This window comes from Crocuta crocuta, unplaced genomic scaffold, assembly GCF_008692635.1.
Source record: "Crocuta crocuta isolate KB4526 unplaced genomic scaffold, BGI_CrCroc_1.0 scaffold605, whole genome shotgun sequence".
In the NCBI taxonomy this organism is placed as follows: domain Eukaryota; kingdom Metazoa; phylum Chordata; class Mammalia; order Carnivora; family Hyaenidae; genus Crocuta; species Crocuta crocuta.
Genome location: NW_027531275.1, coordinates 169,966 through 178,437, shown reverse-complemented (window position 1 = coordinate 178,437; position 8,472 = coordinate 169,966).

Genomic DNA, 8,472 nt, shown 5'->3' with positions numbered 1-8,472 from the left:
TCTTGCCATCAGTATATGAAGCTTCCAATTTCTCCATATCCCTGTCAATATTTATCATTTGTTGTTTTGATTTTAGCCATCCTAGTAGGTAGGGAGGGTAACTAATTGTATTTTGCTTTGTACTTTCCTAATAACCAATGATATTGAGCATCTTTTCATGCACACATTGGCTGTATGTATGTCTTCTTTGGAGAAATGTCTATTGAAATCCTTTGCCCAATTTTATTTATTTATTTTCTGTTTTTTAACGTTTATTTATTTTTGAGACACAGAGTGTGAGCAGGAGAGGTGCAGAGAGAGAAGGAGACACAGAATTGGAAGCAAGTTCCAGGCTCTGAGCTGTCAGCACAGAGCTCGAAGCGGGGCTCGAACCCACGAACTGTGAGATCATGGCCTGAGCCAAAGTCGGCTGATTAACCAACTGAGCCACCCAGGCGCCCCGTCCAATTTTAAATTTAGTTATTTGTTTTTGTTGTTGAGTTAAAAGATTTCTCTGTCTATTGTGGATACAAGTTACTTATGAGGTACATGATTTGAGAACATTTTAGCCCATTCTCTGTTGTGTATTTTCACTTTCTTGATATGTTTGGTAGCCAAAGATTTTTTTAAGTTTATTTATTTATTTTGAGAGAGAGGGTGTGGAGCCTGATGTGGGGCTTGAACCCACAAACTATGAAATCATGACATGAGCTGAAATCAAGAATCAGGCGCTTAACCAACTGAGCCACACAAGTGCCCCCCAAAATTTTGATTTTGGATAAGTGCAATTTATCTATATTTTGTCATTTGTGGTTTTGTTATTTTATCTAAGAAAGTTTTGCATAAACCGAGGTCACAAAGACTTACTCCTATGCATTCTTCTAAGAGTGTTATATGCAGATTTAGCTCACACGTTGTGTCAATAATCTATTTTGAGTTAATTTGTGTATATGTTTTGAAGTAGAAGTCTAACTCCATTCTTTAAATGTAGCTATTTGGTTGTCCTAGCACCATTTGTTGAAAAGACTATTCTTTTCCCTATTAAACTGTTCCGACACTCTTATAAAAAATCAATTGACCATAAATGACCAAGTGCCTTCACTTGGAAAATTTTTATGAGGATTATATGTATAAAGTATTTAGAGCCATAGTAACAATATACTGTTAATGTTCAATAGATGCTAGCATGTCATTAATATTACATTCCAGTCAGTTTGCACATAAGAAAACAGATATAGCTATCTCCAGGCTGGGAATACTTAAACATGAGCAAACAAAATATCCCATTTTAGCCTTAGGACATCTGTGTTCTCTTGAGTGGGGGGTTTCTAAAAGATTCCTTAAAACAAAAACTGGAGATATGAACAAGAAAGTGCCATAGGAGACAGTGAAGGACACCAAGAAAGCAGAAAAGAGAAATAGCAAAGAGAAGAAAGGAGAAGAAACCAAGGAAGCCAGAGAGAGGAAAGAGGGAGTATAATAAGAATAAGGTTCATAAAATTAGGGGACAGAGAGACAGAAAGAGACAGAGACAGAGACAGAGGGTGGGAGAGAGGCTGACCTTGTAATAGAGAGCTAAGAGCTTTATTGAAGTTTAACAGAAAAGAAACCTTGTTTGAAAGGAAGAGACTGGCTATATTTAGTACTGGGTAGGATGTCAGTTCTGAAAATAAACTGCTCCCAGAACCAAATGTAATCCTCTGTGCTGTTGTCACCTGCAGCAGGCTGGCCTCCCTTCTAGGGGAATGAGGAACATGGACACATCAGAGCTCCTGACATTGACAAGGACTTGCTTTGCTCTATCTCCTTGCTCTGTTATCAAGTTTTAAAACTTCTGATTAATGTGGAAAAAAAGTTACATAGCTGGAGAAAGTGAAATGTATGTTAGTATATATGCAGGGCAGGGAAGTGTCCTGCTAAAGAAAAACCAGAATCTAAATGGCATGTGGCCAGCTGCTTAATACAACATTCACCACCTCCATGGTACACTTCTGATACCTGAATGTGAACACAGGGACCTGGCAGGAAGTATGAAAGGCCATATAAAAAGATATATTTGAAGTGCACTATAAGTCGCATAGAGGTTAAGTCCTGTGGAGATACCATGCATATAAAACTTAGGGAGCTCACATAGGTCATGCAGACAGGGAAGGTCAGGCTACAGTAGGAAAAGACAGAGACTTAAAGTACATTTACACACACACACTGTGTTGGGAAAGTATAGGTGATGTTTTTCACTGAAATGGGGGAAAACAGGATAAAACAGGTATTTTAATGGAAGAAAAAATATTTTTAGAAGTAAACTCTACCCCTAACGTGGGGCTCAACTCATGACCCCAAGATCAAGCAACAGTCACATACTCTACAGACTGAGTCAGCCAGGTGCTCCTGTGGAAGAAAATTTCCAATTCTATCTTTACATCACTTCTGCTGTTATCCTCTCTCATCTGGACTGTTGCAATAGCCTCTTAATTATTCTCCCTGCGTGAACCCTAAGCCTCTCTCCTGAATATGTACTCCACAGGACAGCCAGGGAGATACTTTTACTTTTTTTAATGTTTATTTAATTTAAGAGAAAGAGAGCACAACCAGGGGAAGGGCAGAGAGTGAGGGAGTGAGAGAATCCCAAGTAGGATCCACACCGCAGTTCAGAGCCTGACGTAGGGCTTGAACTCACAAAACGTAAGATCACGACCTGAGCTGGAACAGAGTCAGACACTAAACTAACTGAGCTACCCAGTCACCCTAAGAGAGATCCTTTTAAAATTACAAGTCAGATTATGATACTTCTCCGGATCCAGCTCTCTGCTACCTCTCTGTTTTCCTTTACTACTAGTACCCCCTCACTTCTTGCACTCTAGCCTAGATCCTGGCCTCAGGGATTTGCATTTATTCTTCCCTTCCCATGGGAGATCCTGTGCCCATATAGCTGAAAGGTCTTTTCTCTCACTTTGTTTGAGACTCAGCTCAAATGTCACTTAATGAGAGATACTTTCCATAACCACCACACATCAAATAGCAACCCCCTTATCCTATATCAAATTTGTTGGACAAAGCAAGATGATGGGTGGAGATGTCTTATAAGCAGTTGGGTATGTGAGTCTAGGGTTCACCTAGGAGGTCTGGAGCAGATTTGGGAATTTCCATCATTCCAGGGAAGGATAATAGCATTTGCAATGGTCTAGAGGTAAGAGAAAATGTTACATTTAAGGACCATGTGGGGCTTTATGAAAATGCAGATATTTGGTTTCACTGAAGATCTCCTCAATAAGAATCTCTGGAGGTAAGACTTAGGAATATGTAGCTAACTAAAGTGCCACATATTGTACTGTTGTGCAGCCATGGTTGGAAAGATACATGCACCTGCAGCAAATTTACTAATAATCTTCACATTGCCAAACCAGTAGATAACTTTATATATCTCACCTGACCACTGTGTTGGAATTGATAGTTAATCACTCAACTTCAAACATTATACTTTCTTGGCTTCTAGGAAACATACTATCGTGATTCTCTGGGCACATTTCTGACCATATCTTCTCAGTCTATTTTATAGACTTCTTTGCTGCCAATCCCTTAGATATCTGTGATCTCCAAGGTTTTGACTTATACCTTTCTGGCACTCTAACATTCTTTATTTTTTCCTTTTAAAAAAAGTTACTTAATTAATTAATTAATTTTACAAATAGTTTATTGTCAAGTTGGTTTCCATATAACACCCAGTGCTCATCCCCACAAGTGCCCTCCTCCATGCCCATCAGTCCTCAGTTTGCTCTCAGCATTCAAGAGTCTCTCATGGTTTGCCTCTCTCCCCCTCCCCATTTCCCCCCTTCTTCTCACCCACGGTCCTCCGTTAAGTTCCTCCTAATCCTCCTATACGTGCAAACATATGGTATGTGTCCTTCTCTGCCTGACTTATTTCACTCAGCATAACACCCTCTAGGTCCATCCCTGTTGCTACACATGGTCAGATTTCATTGTTTCTCATTGCCATGTAGTATTCCATGGTATAGATAAAATACATCTTCTTGATCCATTCGTCCGTTGATGGACACTTAGGCTCTTTCCGCGTTTTGACTATTGTTGAGAGTGCTGCTATGAACATTGGGGTCCATGTGCCCCTATGCATCAGCACTCCTGTATCCCTTGGGCAAATTTCTAGCAGTGCTATTGCAGAGTCATAGGGGAATTCTAGTGTTAATTTTTGAGGAACCTCCACACTGTTTACCAGAGGGGCTGCACCAGTTTACATTCCCACCAACAGTGTAGGAGGGTGGCACTCTAACATTCTACACACTCTCCTACTAGGCTCATCCATTCACATGACTTAAATCTGTGTACTACTGGTGCCCATATTTCCATTCCTGATCCATATCTTCTTTTTTTCTTGTGTATCAGATTTTTATTTAAATTCTAGTTGGTTAACATACAGTGTGATGTTCAGTTCAGGAGTAGATTTTAGTGATTCGTCACTTCCATACAACGCCCAGTGCTCATCACAAATGCCCTCTTTAATCTGTATCATTCATTTAACCCTCTCCTCCAGCAATCTTCAATTTGTTTTCCAAACAAAGTCTTTTTATGGTTTGCCTCCCTCTCCCCCTGCCCATGTTCATCTGTTACATTTCTTAAATTCCAGATGTGAGTGAAATCATATAGTAATTTTCTTTCTCTAACCGACTTATTTTGCTTAGCATAGTACACTCTAGCTCCATCCACATCTTGGCAAATGTCATCACTTCATCTTTTATGGCTGAGTAATATTCCACTCTGTGTGTGTGTGTGTGTGTGTGTGTGTGTGTGTGTCTATACACTGGGCATTTGGGTTCTTTCCATACTTTGGCTATTGTAGATGCTGCTGCTATAAATATCAGGGTACATATAACCCTTCAAAGTATAATTTTTCTATCCTCTGTGTAAATACTTAGTAGTGCAATTGCTGGATAGTAGAGTAGTTCTAGTTTTAGCCTTTTGAGGAAACTCCATACTGTTTTCCAGAGTGGCTGTACCAGTTCGCATTTCCAACAAGAGTGTAAGAGGGTTCCCCTTTCTCCATATCCTTGCCAACATCTATTGTTTCCTGTGTTGTTAATTTTAGCCATTCTGAAAGGTGTGTGGTGATATCTCATTATAGTTCTGATTTGTATTTCCCTGATGATCAGTGATGTTGAGCATCTTTTCATATGTCTTCACCTGGATGTCTTCTTTAGAAAAAGGTTTATTCACATTTTCTGCCCATTTCTTACTGGGATTATTTGTTTATTTAGGGTGTTGAGTAGTATAAATTCTTTCTATATTTTGGATACTAACCCTTTATCATATATGTCATTTGCAAATATCTTCTCCCAATTTGTAGGTTGCCTTTTAGTTTTGTCGATTGCTTCCTTCACTGTGCAGAAGCTTTTTATCTTGATAAAGTCCCAATAGTTCATTTTTGCTTTTGTTTCCCTTGGCTCAGGAGATATGTCTAGTAAGAAGCTGCTATGGCCGATGTCAAAGAGGTTACTGCCTGTGTTCTCCTCTAGGAGTTTGATGGTTTCCTGTCTCACATTTGGGTCTTTCATCCATTTTGAGTTTATTTTTATTTAGTTTTAAAATTTTAATGTTTATTTTTGAGAGAGAGAGAGAGAGAGAGAGAGAGAGAGAGAGAGAGACAGAGCACAAGCGAGGGAGGGGAAGAGAGAGAGACATACACAGAATCTGAAGCAGGCTCCAGGCTCTTGAGCTTGCAGTCAGCACAGAGCCAGATGCGGGGCTTGAACCCATTAACTGTGAGATCATGACCTGAGCCTAATTCAGACGCTTAACTGACTGAGGCATCCCAATTTTTAGTTTATTTTTGTGTGTGGTTAAAGAAAGTGGTCCACATACATTCTTTTGCATTTTGCTGTTCAATTTTTCCAACATCATTTGTTGAAGAGTCTGTCTTTATTCCATTGTTTCCTGCTTTGTCGAAGATTAGTTGATCATATATTTGTGGGTCCATTTTTGGGTTTTCTCCTTGATTCCTTTGATTTATGTGTCTGTTTTTGTGTCAGTACTATACTGTCTTGATCACTACAGCTTTGTAATATAACTTGAAGCCCGGAATTGTGATGCCTCCAGCTTTGCTTTTCTTTTTCAAGATTGCTTTGGCTATTTGGAGATCAATGAAACCAGGATCTGGTTCTTTCAATAAATCAATAAAATTGATAAACTCTGGCCAGACTTATCAAAAAGGAAAGACAAAAGGACCTAAATAAATAAAATCACAAATGAGAAAGGAGAAATCACAACTAACACCACAGAAATACAATTATAAGAGAATATTATAAAAAACTATATTACAACAAATTGGGCAACCTGGAAGAAATGGATAAATTCCTAGACATAAAAACTACCAAAACCGAAACAGGAAGAAATAGAAAACTCGAACAGACTGATAATCAGCAAGGAAATTGAGTCAGTAATCAAAATCTCAAAAGAAAAATAAATTTCCCAACAAACAAAAGTCCATGGTCAGTTGGCTTCACAGGGGAATTCTATGAAACATTTAAAGAAGAGTTGATACCCATTCTTCTCAAACTATCCCACAAAATAGAAATGGAAGGAAAACTTCCAAACTCATTCTATGAGGCCAGGATTTCCCTGATTCCAAAAACCAGACAAAGACCCCACTAAAAAAAAGAGAACTATGGGCCAATATCCCTGATGAACATGGATGCAGAAGTTCTCAACAAAATACTAGCAAATCGAATCCAACAGTACATTAAAAAAAATCACTCACCATGATCAAGTGGAAATTGTTCCTATGTTCAAGGTTGGTTGAATATTCACAAATCAATCAATGTGACACACCACACTAATAGAAGAAAGGATAAGAACCCTCTGATCCTCTCTATAGATGCAGAAAAAGATGTTGATAAAAACCCTTAACAAAGTAAGCTTAGAGGGAACATACCTGAACATCATAAAGGCCATATATGAAAAACCCACAGCAAATATCATCCCCAATGTGGAAATACTGAGAGCTTTTCCTCTGTGGTCGGGAACAAGAGAGGGATGTCTCCTGTCATCATTGTTATTTAACATAGTAGTGGACGTCTTAGCCTCAGCAATCAGACAACAAAAAGAAATAAAAGGCATCCAAATCAGCAAGGAAGAAGTCAAACTTTCACTATTTGCAGATGATATGATACTCTATATAGAAAACCTAAAAAACTCCACCAAAAAATTGGTAGAACTGATATACAACAACTTCAGTAAAGTTGCAAGATACAAAATCAATGTACAGAAATCTGTTGCATTTCTATACACCAATAATGAAGCAGCAGAAAGAGAAATTAAGAAATCCCATTTACAAGTGCACCAAAACTCACAGGATACCGAGGAGTAAACCTACCCAAAAAGATGAAAGACCTCTACTCTGAAAACTATAAAACACTGATGAAAGAAATTGAAGATGTCAAAAGAAAATGGAAAGACATTCTATGCTCATGAATTGGAAGAACAATATTGTTAAAATAGCTATAATATTCAAAGCAATTTACACACAATGCAATTCTTATCAAAACATCACCACCATTTTTTCACAAAGCTAGAACAAACAATACTAAAATTTGTATGGAATGGATCCATACCTTCTTATAAACTTAAAGGTCCATGTGTAAATTTGCCTAGATTATCATTTAGATATTAAATGGACACCTCAAACCCAACATACTCAAAGCTTATTTTTTTGTGTTACTTCCATATCTCAGAATATGGCATGATTTACTTCTCACATCTAATAAGCCACTAATTCTTGTTTATTCTGCGTTTTGTGTATCATCCACTTTTCTTTATCTACAGTGCCACTACCTTGATTCAGGCCACAATTATCTCTCATCTGATTTAGTGACAGATTGCATGTTTATATGTTTACATGTCCATTCATTCTATCATACTGTGAGTTATGAGAGGCTAAGACCACTTATTCATTCATTCAACTAGTATATATTAAGGGCTTGCCACATGATGTATTATGACACATTCATCTCTGTATCTTTCACATCAAGTATATTCCTTGACATTAAGGATGTGCTCACTACATGTTTGTTTTATTGAATTACATTGAAACTTATTATGTTACAGATAAGAAAAATAGGGCCTAAAGATGAAAAATGCCAAAGCTACACAGATTAGGATACTAAACTTTACATTTCCTTACTGAGTCCTACTCTCTTTCCACAGAGCCACTTTTTCTCTACCTCCTACTCCTCCTTACTCTCCCACATTATTTTTTTCTCTCTCTGACTTTTCTAAAAAAAAAAAAATGTTTTATTTATNAAAAATAATTATCATCATCCTTTTAAGCTTTTCGGTTAAGAATCTGTATTTCCTTGGCACTGTTTACTTCTTCTGGCATCATCACTGCTGAATCAGGATGATCATAGGTCAGCTTTTCATATGGCATTTCTAAAGAGTTCTTCTTGACTTAAGTAGAGTATGGATAAAATGGGCTCAAATGGATTT